The 15511-nt window shown below is 41.9% G+C and overlaps 2 protein-coding genes and 1 pseudogene across 5 annotated transcripts in view; 1 reads left to right on the top strand and 2 right to left on the bottom strand.

Annotated features, from left to right (window-relative positions):
- LOC118375224 (trace amine-associated receptor 8c-like) overlaps positions 1-15511 on the top strand; it is a 121829-nt gene that overhangs the window by 40610 nt on the left and 65708 nt on the right. The gene's annotated exons all lie outside the window — the stretch shown is intronic.
- The window catches only part of LOC127931184 (trace amine-associated receptor 13c-like), a 190008-nt gene that overhangs the window by 130984 nt on the left and 43513 nt on the right, over positions 1-15511 (bottom strand). The window lies entirely within an intron of this gene.
- Positions 7817-15511, bottom strand: part of LOC127931185 (trace amine-associated receptor 13c-like) — a 200701-nt pseudogene continuing 193006 nt past the window's right edge.

Raw genomic sequence — 15511 nt, 5'->3', positions numbered from 1 at the left:
GACACTGACCCAACTCCAGCCACTTTAATAATGGGAATTGATGGGAAATGATGTAAATATATCACTAGCCATTTTAAACAATGCTACCTTATATAATATTACTTACCCTACATTATTCATCTCATATGCATACGTATATACTGTACTCTATATCATCGACTGCATCCTTATGTAATACATGTATCACTAGCCACTTTAACTATGCCACTTTGTTTACTTTGTCTACATACTCATCTCATATGTATATACTGTACTCGATACCATCTACTGTATGCTGCCCTGTACCATCACTCATTCATATATCCTTATGTACATATTCTTTATCCCCTTACACTGTGTATAAGACAGTAGTTTTGCAATTGTTGTAACTAGAAGCACAAGCATTTCGCTACACTCGCATTAACATCTGCTAACCATGTGTATGTGACAAATAAAATTGGTTTTGATTTGATTTGATTTGATTTGACTGTCTGTGTGGGTGTACCACTTCAATTTGTCTGTGATGTGTACGCCGAGGAAATAAAAACTTTCCACCTTCTCCAGTATTGTCCCTTCGATGTGGATATGGAGGTGCTCCCTCTGCTGTTTCCTGAAGTCCACGATCATCTCCGTTGTTATGTTGACGTTGAGTGAGAGGTTGTTTTCCTGATACCACACTCCGAGTACCCTCACCTCCCTCCCTGTAGGCTGCCTCGTCGTTGTTGTTAATCAAGCCCACTTCTGTTTTGTGGGGGCCAAATGTCATAAGAAATTTGACATGCTCAAAAATCCTGCAGAAATGCAAAATTGACTGGCCTGATGAACACAGGATGGCCGGGCAGAGATAGTTGTTCCTTTCCATCACTCGTGGTGTTGATTTCATCATGTCCATTTGGTGATGTTTTTTCACTATAGAATCATATTCCAAATGCACGTGCATTGTTGTGCAACTGGTGATTGAAAATAGCCACCTGGTAACCCAAAAATAAACATATGGTTGTAAATGCAATTACCGGGACTCCTATTGTCCTTGTCCGCTATGGGAGTACCCTACTACGGCCCTCTATCCATGGGGGCCGTCCTGAGTGCTTTATGGACTGTTTAAAATATTCTGATGGATACGCATTGTTGTGCAACTGGTGATTGAAAATAGGCACCTGGTAACTCAAAAATAAAAATATGGTTGTCAATGCATTTACCGGTCATTCTGATATTAATGCCCGCTATGGGAACACAGGTTGGCCTGGCAGTGATAGTTGTTCCTTTCCATCACTCGTTGTGTTGATTTCATCATGTCCATTTGGTGATGTTTTTTCACTATAGAATCATATTGCAAATGCACATGCATTTGCAATATGTTTCAATGGGCATTTACCATCACGAATTTGGCATGCTCAAAAATCATGCAGAAATGCAAAATTGACTGGCCTGATGAACACAGGATGGCCTGGCAGTGATAGTTGCTCCTTTCCATCGCTCGTTGTGTTGATTTCATTATGTCCATTTGTTTATGTTTTCTCACTTTTGCAAAGTCACTGTGCATTTGCAATATGGTTCAATGGGCATTTACCATCACAAATTTGTCATGCTATAAAAATCGTGCAGGAATGCGAAATTGACTGGCCCGATGAACTCGGGATGGCTGGGCAGTGATGACAAGAGTCACCAGCATGTCACCGTCCATCAGTCAATTAGATATCATTCTGACACCAAACTGATACAAACTGACACCAAACCCACTTTTTCCAACTCGTTTAGTAGCTGTTGTAACTTTAATGTGTTTGAGTTAATGTTTAAGTTTATTCTTTGAGCTGTATCTGTAAAGATATTTCTTCAGATTTATTTGCATATGTAATTGTATTGGGTTGTGTTGAATTACGCTTTTTGACTGCAAGTCCCAGAATGCCTTGCGAGAGGAATGAGTGATAACGCGCCAATTATGTGCAGGTGTTTGGTGATTGTAGCTGACTTTCTGACAGCATCTTACCTGCATTGCTCTGTACCAAAACCATTGTTGTTAAATGTAACGTAAACAAGTATTCTTACTAAAAGAAGCTTTCTTATAAAAACCGACGTCCCGAGTCATTACTAAGAAGTTAGCAAATCTAAAAGTAGCCAACTATCGCATACTTCAGAGCTGGTCCAAAATTCACAACGCCTTCGGTTCAAACCATAAAAAAAACATAAAACACATAGTTACGTTCTAGCTGCGGGTCCATTTCTTATGTTATGTGTAAGCCTAGCTGAGGCGACCCCGAATCCCACGTTTCGGCTCGATAGGTCATTTGGTGTCCGAGTAAAACCCAAATTGGTGCTGAAAATCCACTTTTTTCCATGACTTGCTACGGGGTCCTTGAATGAGCTATCGGACAGAAACGTTGGGTTCTGTCTCTATGGGCTGAGACGGTCACAATGCACCTAGTCTTGTGACTCTGGGACATTTCTAAATGTCGTAATTTTCGTGATGCAAAAATGAATTGAAGTCATTGCAAATGTACGAGGCTGTTTCTCGGTCCGAGAACCTTCTAGAGTGACGTACCTCACCACGCACTATCGACCTGAGGTCTAGAACAGGTTTTTAAAGTTTCGGAAGGTCTGACAGTTCTTTTTTAGCTCGAACAAAGCTAACTATTGGTTATAGCTACTTCCGATTGGCACAGGAAGCTATAAGTCAACACATATCCTCATTGGGGTATGCCTTTACAGAATCCTGAGTTTGAAGTCTTTATGTTAAGAATTGACTGATTTACACAGGGTTGAATGCACTATCTCTATCAAACTTCAGGCAAGGTATGGATATACACTTTTAGGGTGATTTTAACCACTTCCGGTTGGTCCAGGAAGCTTAGAATAAACACAGGTAGACCTCATAGTGGCCTGATGGACTGGTACCGAAGACAGGTTCATACGGCATTCATAACCCACATAGGCTTCAGGTTGAATTTAGGGGTGCAGGCAATGTATTCCTATGGGGAGAGAAGTCAATGCAAACTGTTTGATGTAAACACCTTATCTTAACTGTGAAGGGTTAATGCCACACGGTCAAGGTTAGGCTTGCACGGATCGGGAGGACCTTAGGAACGTACCAGAGGTCGAATTGTGCTTCTCACCCTCACGGTTCTCTCACTGTCACCCAAAAGCAAATGACGTTGTGGGGCAGGCTTCATTTTGGGCCTACTATTCTAATGGTCGCTGCGCTTAGACCGAGCGAGCTACGGTCAAGCGGGAGATCTCGTTGAACTCGGCACGGCCTAGAGATTATGGAAATGCCATTGCCTGCTCTCTGTGTCTTTAGGCACCGCACGTTTTCACTCCATCCTTGCTGTGTGTGTGTGTGAGAGCTTTTCTTTGACATCTGTTGGGAGAAATGACTGATTTACAGTTCAGGAGGGTTATCTAGTCACACATATGAAGTTTTAAAAATATGTGACTTTTTTAACCATTCAAAACAGACAGTGTGACCCAATTAGGCACAGGAAGCTCTAAATAAACTCATATCCTGATTGGGGTATGCCTTTACAGAATCCTGAGTTTTAAGTCTTTACGTTAAGAACTGAGTGTGTTATTTCAGAAAATCACAGAAATCTCGCAGAGCTCCGTAGCACACTTTAAAAATATTTGTATGAACACCCTGCAACTGTATCTGTAACTGTTGAAAAAAAACACCTATTTTTGAACATCACCAATCTGTCATTGTACGATTTCTCTTAAATGACAATAGATAAATGGCTGGTTCTTTTTTTATTGACACCGGAGGCTCCTTGACTTTGACGTGAAGTGGAAAAATAATTTCTCTATTTTCAGTTTGGACCTTTAATCCCAGAGAAATGGCCATAACTCAAAAACCGTTGAGGCCTAGACGCCATCTTGTGCGGGGCCAACTGCCCATTATGCCAAACCTACGCTCACCAAGTTTCGGCTTCAAAATATTTTCCGTTTTCGAGATAAGGCCCCGTTGTGATTCGTGATGTTTTGTCCAATTGCAATATGATTGCTTATGCCCTCTTGTGGGATTTTCCGGGACAGCGGAAAAATGACCAAAATTGGATTATTTTATAAAACGCAAACCGAATGTCCGACGCCGACCGCGAATTTTAGAAACGTTCTTGGAGGTCTTCTAAGGGACCGTACATTTGCAATATGGACTTTCTCACTAATCATACAGCAAATGTCAAAATGTTCCCTTAAGGTATGGAAGGCCACGTGGGTGAGGGAGGGACCTCGAACTCTGCTGGTGCAGGGTAGCTGGGCCCCATCCTTAGAAGCTGTGTGCAACGCCGACGGCTGGCCACAACTGAAGCAGGTGGTTCTTCTACTGCAGTGGAGAATTGTGGCATGCCAGACACAACCGTTGTTGGTAGCTCACTGGCTGCGGCTGATGTTGGTGAATCTTTCACCACTGCTAAAACACTGAAATGCATGGTAGAGCATGTTGGGAACCATAAGGATCATTAGAGATCTGGAGGCATTGGGTAGCTGGGCCCCAGAGAAAAGTTCAGGTGGTGTCCCACGTGGGAAGGGCTGAGGGTCATCCAAGGCAGGAGATTGGAGGCCCGCCAGAACGAGAGACAGCAGGTCCCAAGGGTCAGGGAATGTTGGTTGCCCCAGATCAGGGAGCTGAGGGCCAAGCAGGGCAGGGAACTTTGAACCCACTGCTAAATCTGAGGACTGCAAGCCAGGAATAGTGGGAAGCTGCAAACCTAGCCAAGCAGGGAACATATAGCCTTGTGCTAGTATAGGCAACTGGTTGCAGGCTGAGGGCTGTGAACTGTCTAACTGCACATCTAGAGGAGCAGATAACTCTGGGTAGAGTGGGGCGAGAGACCCAGGACCTAGAACTAGGGCAGGTGGTTTGGCCTGAAGCACTGAGGGAGCTGACTGCTTGCCGACAAAGGCTGCCGACCAACTGAGGAAGATGCTGCAAACCTAGTGGGGCAGAGAACCTATAGCCTGGCGCAGCAGTAGACTGAGGGCCGACAAGAGCTGGAGACAGTGAGAACGACTCTGAATCTGACAGGGAAAATGCCTCTGAACTTGACAGGGAGTGGCCCCAGTGGTACCATGGAGGTGGTGAACACTCCCGACGGGTGGTCCTGGAGTAGTGTCTCTCATGGGAGTAGACTGGCGACTCGTGGAGTACCGGCTCTGATGACGCTCCCGTGGCGGAGATGACGGGAGGCCTGGAGCTGTGGGGGTCATTAACTCTGGCTCGAAGGACAACGTGAAAACAGTTGGCTGGTATGCCCTCACCCGTCTGAGCGGTCTGCTGTGAATTCCCTCACACTATATATGCTTACAACTGATGGGTCTGGTTCTGTCCTCTATAGTGCTGTTCTGTTAGAACATGATGTTGAGGCCCATCGCTGTACATTTGATAGTTACCACCACACACAGACACTGTTGCTTCCATTTGAGGATTTTTGTATGATTTTGGTCATCCGAATTACTTAGAATCTAGTTGTTCTGGTTCTATAAGGCAAAAATAATCACAAATGTAAACAGTATTAGTTCAATCAAATATGCCGAATGCTGTCAAGTACTTACTCCCAAGCCCTTAACCAACAATGCGGTTCAAGAAATAGAGTTTAGAAAATATTTTCAAAATAAACTAAAGTAAAAAACACTTTTAAAAGTAACACAATGAAGTTACATAAGAATAACCAGGCTCCATACAGGGGTTACCGGTAGAGGTAAATTGACTATGCATAGATAATAAACAGCGAGTAGAAGCAGTGTAAAAACAAACGGGGGGTCACTGTAAATATTCCGGTTGGCCATTTAATTAATTGTTCAGCCGGCTTATGGCTTGGGGGTAGAACTTGTTAAGGATCCTTTTTGAACTTGACTTGGGGCACCGGTACCGCTTGCTGTGTGGTAGCAGAGAGAACAGTCTATGACCTGGATGTCTGTAGTCTTTGACAATTTTTTGGGGCTTCATCTGACATGACCTAGTATATACAGTAGGTCCTGGATTGCAGGAAGCTTGTTCTGGGCCTGATACACTACCCTCTGTATTTTCTTATGGTCGGATGGCGAGCAGTTGCCATACCAGGAGGTGATGATAAGGGTTATAACTATAAAATATACGTATATGTAAATAAATAAAGAGCAAATGGCATTACACTTACAACATGACTATAAAGGGATATAAACACAGCATCAATATAAATAAAAAGTTACAAATTCACCTCTTAGAGAGAGAGAGAAACAAATTACTTGGATAGAAAGTTGGTCAAGATTTATGGCACCCTCTCTCTCTAGCCTTGTGTGAGAATCTGCCCTACAGTCTGTACATAGTCATGGAATCACTGGTCACTTTAATAATGGAACACTAGTCACTTTAATAATGTTAACACACTGCTTTACTCATCGCATATGTATATACTGTATTCAACTGTATTTGTTGTCAGTACCACTCAGTCATTGCCTAGTCAAGTATTTATATACAGTATTTCTAAATTTCATTATTTTACTTTTAGATTTGTGTGTATTGTTATGAATTGTTAAGGTACTGTTGGAGCTAGGAATAAAAGCATTTCACTACACCTGCAATAACATCTGCTAAATATGTGTATGTGACCAATAAAATGTGATTTTGATTTGATTTTATAGTGTATTAAAGGTAATAACCCTTGAAACGTAATGTTCAGTTAAGATATATATTTAGATACTGGTTCCCTTACCCTGTAAGCAGTCTATAAACTGCTCATAGTCTGTGTCACACTGACATTGCTCATCCATATATCCATATATTCTTAATTCCAGTCCTTTACTTAGATTTGTGTGTTTAAGGTATTTGTTGTGAAATTGTTGTATATTACTTGTTAGATATTGCTGCACTATGAGATGTTCATGCATTTCACTCCACCCATAGTAACATCTGCTGAACACGTGTATGTGATCAATACAGTTTGATTTGATCTGATTTCTAATGAGTGACTGCAATCCACACTTTGGTTTTGGTAGTCACTGTCAACAAACAAGAATGTTATCATTTTCAGACAAACACATTACTTCCTTCAGCACACTACTACAACAGTGTGACTGTTTTGGAATAAATTGTTCAATATATTTCCTTTAACATCCTCTGTGTTGTGTGCTTATTGTTTAACCATTGATATGTTCTCGGTCATTTAGAGAACTTTAGGAGCATCAGGTACTGCTGGAATGTCTACCAATAGCATGTCCATCTTTATGTGATAAATTACACTGGTCACTGTTCAAAACATTTATAAAGTATTAAGAAGGCATGAATAGTCCTCACTTTAGATTAGAGACTGCAAAACGACTTTACTAATGATTAGTACATGGTTTATAAGGATATTTATTAAAATTATTATGAATGATCTGCTGAATAAATAAATGTGTGAATAACTATCTTACATTTACATTTACATTTAAGTCATTTAGCAGACGCTCTTATCCAGAGCGACTTACAAATCTTAATAAAACAAATGTGGGAGTATTGATACATTAATGATGAATAAGCCATTTACTAATCCATTATACATTCTTTACTACAAAGTGTTAATATGAAGTGTTACCGATCTCTATATCAATTCAGACTCCACAGCATCTGAGAGAGCTGCTCTGGTGTGACCCCTGACCTGGCAGCAGTGATGTAATGAGAGTAATGGTAGTGAGAGTAGTGGTAGTGAGAGAAGTGGTAGTGTCCATACCCAGTACGTTGAGGTTAAAGTGTCTGCTGTGGTTTCCTGAGCTGTTGTGTTGAATCATTAGTGGATAGAGTAGTTATTTATACATGTGATAATACCTAACTGACTAACATTTAACAAATGTGGAAGTAATGATTAATAAATGGTGAGCAAACTGTAAATGCCTTACAAATGGTTTATTACTGAATGCGATTATAAAGTGTTACCCAAAGTTGCATATTCTTAAATTTGACCATCAACTATTTACACAATACACCATAGAGTTATACTTGGATGTTATCTGATATCATGCATATTGTACATTTAAATTTTACTGCACTTGTTGAAGTGAGCCACGAGACACTAGAAGGGCAATTCCAGTCCTCGGTGGCCTGATTAGTGTCACACTTTTCCCCCATCCCTAGCTAACACATGTACTATGAAAACATGTGTACTATGAACGCCTTAAGTTCAGAGTTAAAATATGTTTAGCTGTCACTTTGAAGCATGGATAAAAGAAAGCATAAATTATTGGATTAATTAAGGAATTAACAAGAGGCAGAAAGCCGATGATAACTGAGAATAAATTGTCAATTACAAAAGTAAAAAGAAAACAAATAGAAATGGAATCCAACAATTGAAATAGTTGAAAACAACAATAGACAGAGTTTTTGTTGCTTTTCTCTCAGACTTATTTGCCTGTACAGTTTTAACACCAGCCTCTTTTGAAAAAACATTTCTGGCCTGTGATCTGGCCACCACAAAGATTTTCAAATAAAGTGTTAAAATAATAGAGCAAGGGACAGCCATTGTAATTACAATGTCGATGATATTAACCCAGGTTATTCCTTCAACAATAAAACATTCTTTCAAACACCTACTGGGTACCTGTACATTGACAACGTTTTTTACAATAGCAGCTCGGTATATGATACAACAACACCAGGTAATGGATATACAACACATCATTCTTGTTGTTGTTATTTTAGAGTGGTACAATAAGGGATCACACACAGCAACATAGCGGTCAATAGATATCAAGACCAAATTACCCAGAGATAAAGAAGTACATAAAAACGTAATGTAGATATGAAACACACAGAAATATTCCCCAAAACCCCAGCATGATTCCATTAATGCTACAGTCACTACTGGTATCACAATCAGTCCCACCAGGAGATCTGACGCAGCCAGAGAGAGGATGAGCAGGTTGGTTGTAGTGTGGAGCTGCTTGAAGTGAGAGATGGAGATGATCACCAGTAGGTTCAAAAATACTGTAACTGCTGAAATCAATGAGAAGAAGATGTACAGTGTTATGTAGATAGATGTCGATAGCAAAGCCTTTCTGCATGAAGAGTTTCCGTCTTGAAAACAGTACTGAACATCTTCATATTTCTCCATTTGTAACAAATGCTGAGGTCCTGCTGCTCCTGCTTGGTTCTGTGTGTGACCTTCTCAGGTCCGCCTTTTGACTAACTCTGAGCTCTGCCTCTCTATTTATCCCTGAGCTACTGACACTCCCCTCCCAGGAGCCTCTCTGTGCACATACACACACACGCACTAACAAACGGTTAGATAAACAAATAATTTGTGAAAACATGATGTAATGTATGACAGGATTGGATGTTTCTGTGCCCACCTAGCCTGTCCTTCAGCCTTACTAATAGTCAGAGACGATAGAAAGGTACAGTTAGTCAACTGAGCATTTTAATGTGGAAAATATAGCAAGTGTGATGTTTTGGTCACTCAAAGGCTATTTTACTTTGGAAACTGTGTAAAACTAAATGTTTTGAGCGATGTCAGAGCTCATTTTGGACCATAAGCCACAACCTCAGGACACATGATGGCACACCACATGTCAGCTGGTCAGTGTGTAGGAAAGTTGACAGTAGGGAAGTTGATGAGATAGTATAAGTTTATGGTGTACATGCTCGTAGCAAATGCAATCAAAATAGAGGCATTCCATAGGAATGTTCAATAGACCATCAAAATGTCGATCTGAACTGATATATTACTACATCACTTGTCTGATCCGCTGAATTGCGACTCCACTTTGTCTCTATACTGACATTTTTCCTGTTTGTGTCACACCCTGATCTGTTTCAACTGTCATTGTGATTTGTGTCCACCCCCCTCCAGGTGTCGCCCTTCCTCATTATCCTCTGTGTATTTATACCTGTGTTTTCTCTCTGTCTGTGCCTTTTTGTCTTGTTTGTTCAAGCCAACCAGCGGTTTGTCTCAGCTCCTGCTTTTCACCAGTCTCTCTTTTTCTTGCCCTCCTGTTTTTGACCCTTGCATGTCCTGTCTTTGAGCCTGCTTGCCTGACCCTGAGCCTGCCTGCCATCCTGTACCTTTCCCCCACTTCTCTGGACTATTGACCCCTGCCTGCCTTAACCTGTTGAAAATAAGGGGCAATATTTTCTTTTTTGGAAAAGTAACGTTCCCAAAGTAAATGGGCTATTTTGTCAAGACAAGATGCTAGATTATGCATATAATTGAAAGTTTAGGATAGACAACACTCTAAAGTTTCCAAAACTGTAAAAATATTGTCTGTGAGTAGAACAGAACTGATATTGCAGGCGAAAGCCTGAGAAAAATCCAATCAGCAAGCGACTCTTATTTAGAAAGCTCTGCGTTCCTATGCGTTCCTATTGAGCAGTGAATGACATATCAACCAGATTCCCTTTTCTATGGCTTCCCGAATGTGTCTAGTGTCACAATACATAGTTTCAGGCTTTAAAAAAATAGCCTGAACGACAACATTGCATCAGTGGTCAGCTGGAGTCTTGTGCGTAAAAGACAAATGCGGCCATTGTTTCTCTCTTTCCTACTAAGATGTTGCGGCTGAAGCAAATACTTTTGTATTTGTTAAATATTTTAAATATTTTAAGCAATGTCTGAGTGGTATTGACAAAATACAGTAGAATACAGTATTTACATATGAGATGAGTAAAGCAGTATGTAAACATTATTAAAGTGACTAGTGTTCCATTATTAAAGTGACCAGTGATTCCATGTCTATGTACACAGGGCAGCATCCTCGAAGGTGCAGGGTTGAGTAACATGGTGGTAGTCGGCTAATGATGAATATTGAACATTCTGATGGCTTTGAGATAGAAGCTGTTTTTCTGTCTCTCAGTCACAGCTTTCATGCACCTGTACTGACCTCACCTTCTGGATTATAGCGGGGTGAACAGGACGTGGCTCGGGTGGTTGATGTCCTTGATGATCGTTGGGCAGACCACACCACACCACTCTCTGGAGAGTCATAAGTATTCAGATCCTTTAATCAGTACCTTGTTGAAGCACCTTTGCCAAGGATTACAGGGTCACAAGCTTGGAACACCTGTATTTGGGGAGTTTGTCCCATTCTTCTCTGTAGATCCTCTCAAGCTCTGTCAGGTTGGATGGGGAGTGTCGCTGCACAGCTATGTTCAGGTCTCTCCAGAGATGTTCGATCGGGTTTAAGTCCGGGCCACTCAAAGACATTGAGATTTGTCCCGAAGCCAATCCTGCGCTGTCTTGGCTGTGTGTTAGGGTCGTTGTTCTGTTGAATGGTGAACTTTCGACCCCGTCTGAGAACCTGCTCCAGAGCTATCAGGACTTCATCAAGGATCTCTGTAACTTGCTCCGTTCATCTTTTCCTCAATCCGGACTAGTCTCTCAGTCCCTGCTGCTGATTAACATCCCCGCAGCATGATGCGCCACCCCCATGCTTCACCGTAGGGATGGTGCCAGGTTTCCTGCAGACGTGACAGTTGGCATTCAGGCCAAAGAGATCAATCTTGGTTTCTTCAGACCAGAGAATCTTGTTTCTCATGGTCTGAGAGTCCTTTAGGCAAACTCCAAGGCTGTCAGGTGCCGTCTACTGTGGCGTGGCTTCCATCTGGCGACTCTACAAAAAAAATCCTTATTGTTGGAGTGCTGCAGAGATTTGTTCTTCTGGAATGTTCTCCCATCTCCACAGAGGAACTCTCATGTTCTTGGTCACCATGACCAAGACCCTTCTACCCAATTGTTCATTTTGGCTGGGCTGCCAGCTCTAGGAAGAGTCTTTGCAGTTCCTATCTTCTTCCATTTAAGATTGATGGAGTCCACTGTGTTCTTGAAATTTTTCGTACCCTTCCCTAGATCGGTGCTTCAAAAATTCTGTCTCGGAGCTCTACAGACAATTCCTTCAACCTCATGGCTTGGTTACTACTCTGACATGCATTGTCAGTTGTGGGACCTTATATAGAGAGGTGTGTGCCTTTCTCAACAAAAAAAACTAAACATTTTAACTAGTAGAGTCAGTTAAAAATAAATGATTTACAAATGACGGCCTACATCGGCCAAACCCGGACGACGCGTTGTCAGGTGTGCACCGTCCTAAGGATACTTCCAATCACGGCCGGTTGAGATACAGCTGGATTTGAACCAGATGCAGTGCCTTACACGCTCCGCCATTCAGGAGCCAAAACCAATCAAGTTGTATTAATATCTCAAGGATGAACCATGGAAACAGGATGTGCTTTAGCTCAATTTCGAGTCGCATAGCAAAGGGTCTGTATGCTTATGTAAATTAGGTATGTTTTTATTTTTAGAAACAATTTTAAAAACCTGTTTGTCAGGTATTGTGTGTAGACTGACGATGTGTAGACCGAATGCACTGCGTGTATTAACATACCCTCAAATAAAAGGGGACATTCTATAATGTCGCCTCATCTTAAACATTTGACCTCATATCCAAAGTAAAGAGCAACATTTCTTTAAACATTTTCCTGCAGAGTGAAACAGAGGACAGGTATTGTTTTCACTATGCACATTAGCCAGAGGAAGGCATCATCAATCACAATCTGTGACAGAGGAGTAACTTGACTTATTCCATTCTGAACAAAAATATAAACACAAGATTTTACTGAATACAGTCGTATGGAAATCCGTCATTTGAAATGAATTCATTAGGCCTATGATTTGAATCCAGGCTGTATCAAAAACTGGGAGTCCCATAGGGCGGCGCACAATTGGCCCAGCATCGTCCGGGTTTGGCCGGTGTAGGCCGTCATTGTAAATAAGAATTTGTTCTTAACTGACTTGCCTAGTTAAATAAAATGTTTATTTTTTTAAAGGCTGTTAAATGTTGTCCCACTCCTCTTCAATGGCTGTGCAAATTTGTTGGATATTGGCGGGAACTGTAACATGCTCCCATACACGTCAACCGAGAGCAGCCCAAACATGCTCAATATGTGACATGTCTGGGGAGTATGCAGGCTATTGAAGAACTGGGACATTTTCAGCTTCCAGGAATTGTTTACAGATGTTGAAGACGGACATGCGTGAATTAAATCAAATCAAATAAAATCAAATCAAATCAAATCAAATCGCATTTTATTTGTCACATACACATGGTTAGCAGATGTTAATGCGAGTGTAGCGAAATGCTTGTACTTCTAGTTCCGACAATGCAGTGATAACCAACAAGTAATCTAACTAACCATTCCAAAACTACTGTCTTATACACAGTGTAAGGGGATAAAAAATATGTACATAAGGATATATGAATGAGTGATGGTACAGAGCAGCATACAGTAGATGGTATCGAGTACAGTATATACATATGAGATGAGTATGTAGACAAAGTAAACAAAGTGGCATAGTTAAAGGGGCTAGTGATACATGTATTACATAAGGATGCAGTCGATGATGTAGAGTACAGTATATACGTATGCATATGAGATGAATAATGTAGGGTAAGTAACATTATATAAGGTAGCATTGTTTAAAGTGGCTAGTGATATATTTACATCATTTCCCATCAATTCCCATTATTAAAGTGGCTGGAGTTGGGTCAGTGTCAATGACAGTGTGTTGGCAGCAGCCACTCAATGTTAGTGGTGGCTGTTTAACAGTCTGATGGCCTTGAGATAGAAGCTGTTTTTCAGTCTCTCGGTCCCAGCTTTGATGCACCTGTACTGACCTCGCCTTCTGGATGATAGCGGGGTGAACAGGCAGTGGCTCGGGTGGTTGATGTCCTTGATGATCTTTATGGCCTTCCTGTAACATCGGGTGGTGTAGGTGTCCTGGAGGGCAGGTAGTTTGCCCCCGGTGATGCGTTGTGCAGACCTCACTACCCTCTGGAGAGCCTTACGGTTGAGGGCAGAGCAGTTGCCGTACCAGGCGGTGATACAGCCCGCCAGGATGCTCTCGATTGTGCATCTGTAGAAGTCTGTGAGTGCTTTTGGTGACAAGCCGAAATTCTTCAGCCTCCTGAGGTTGAAGAGGTGCTGCTGCGCCTTCTTCACGACGCTGTCAGTGTGAGTGGACCAATTCAGTTTGTCTGTGATGTGTATGCCGAGGAACTTAAAACTTGCTACCCTCTCCACTACTGTTCCATCGATGTGGATAGGGGGGTGTTCCCTCTGCTGTTTCCTGAAGTCCACAATCATCTCCTTAGTTTTGTTGACGTTGAGTGTGAGGTTATTTTCCTGACACCACACTCCGAGGGCCCTCACCTCCGCCCTGTAGGCCGTCTCGTCGTTGTTGGTAATCAAGCCTACCACTGTTGTGTCGTCCGCAAACTTGATGATTGAGTTGGAGGCGTGCGTGGCCACGCAGTCGTGGGTGAACAGGGAGTACAGGAGAGGGCTCAGAACGCACCCTTGTGGGGCCCCCGTGTTGAGGATCAGCGGGGAGGAGATGTTGTTGCCTACCCTCACCACCTGGGGGCGGCCTGTCAGGAAGTCCGTACCCAGTTGCACAGGGCGGGGTCGAGACCCAGGGTCTCGAGCTTGATGACGAGCTTGGAGGGTACTATGGTGTTGAAGCATGAGGTGATGAATGGCACTACAATGGGCCCCAGGATCTCGCCACGGTATCTCTGTGCATTCAAATTGCCATCGATAAAATGGAATTAGTTTGTTGCCCGTAGCTTATGCCTGCCCATACTGTAAACCCACAGCCACCGTGGGGCACTTATTAACAAAATGTGGAAAAAGTCAAGAGGTCTGAATACTTTCCGAATACACTGTATATCATAAGATAGTGTTGTCATTACAATTATTTACACTTTCAGTAATGGTTACAGAAATGTTTTACATGCTATGACTGATATGTGTCCTTTTTTATCAACCTTGGTTGAATGCAGTGACTGTACGTTACTAAGGAAAAGAGAGATTTTTACCAAAATGTAAAAATGAAAACTTGCAAAGAACACTGGGTAATATGTAGCTGCATGGGCAATTCCAGTAATATACTGTAAATTAGACTACAGTAACATTTTTAGTACAATAAAATTCATTGCCATAAAATTGATTACAGTCACTGTCCCGTGAAATAAATTACAGTAACTTACTGGCCAATTGCTTCCAGAAAGTTACTGTATATTTTACAGGAAATGTTTTAGTGTGGTCCAGTCGCACCTACTGGGACAGCATCAGTCTGTGGTTGGCCTCGTGGCACCATATACAGGGACATGCTGAGGGCCTATGGGACCAGGAGGATCTTGGGATCTTCATTTCCAACTGAGCTGATCCACTGGCTGCAGGACGGACATTTTGAAGAACAAATGTTTCTCCACACAGCCGTGGCAGCTGCCGCTCCAGCCTGACACGAGTCTACCTGCAAGGGACAGACAAAACATTCGGTTCACAGATTGATTTGACATTCTGAATTTAAACCTAATTGTATTCGTCACATAAACCAAATACAACAGGTGCATACATTACAGTGAAATGCTTAATTACGAGCCCCTAATCAACTATTCAGTTTTAAAAATACAGATAAGAATAACAAATAAAAGTAACAAGTATTTAAAGGGCAGCAAAAAAATAACAATAGCGAAACAATATACAGAGGGGGCGTACAGGTTATTTGAGGTAATATGTACATGTAGGTAGAGT

The sequence above is a fragment of the Oncorhynchus keta genome, chromosome 7, assembly GCF_023373465.1.
Source record: "Oncorhynchus keta strain PuntledgeMale-10-30-2019 chromosome 7, Oket_V2, whole genome shotgun sequence".
Taxonomy (NCBI): Eukaryota; Metazoa; Chordata; class Actinopteri; order Salmoniformes; family Salmonidae; genus Oncorhynchus; species Oncorhynchus keta.
The sequence above is the reverse complement of the archived record's forward strand: the minus strand, read 5'-3'. Positions and strand labels throughout refer to the sequence as shown.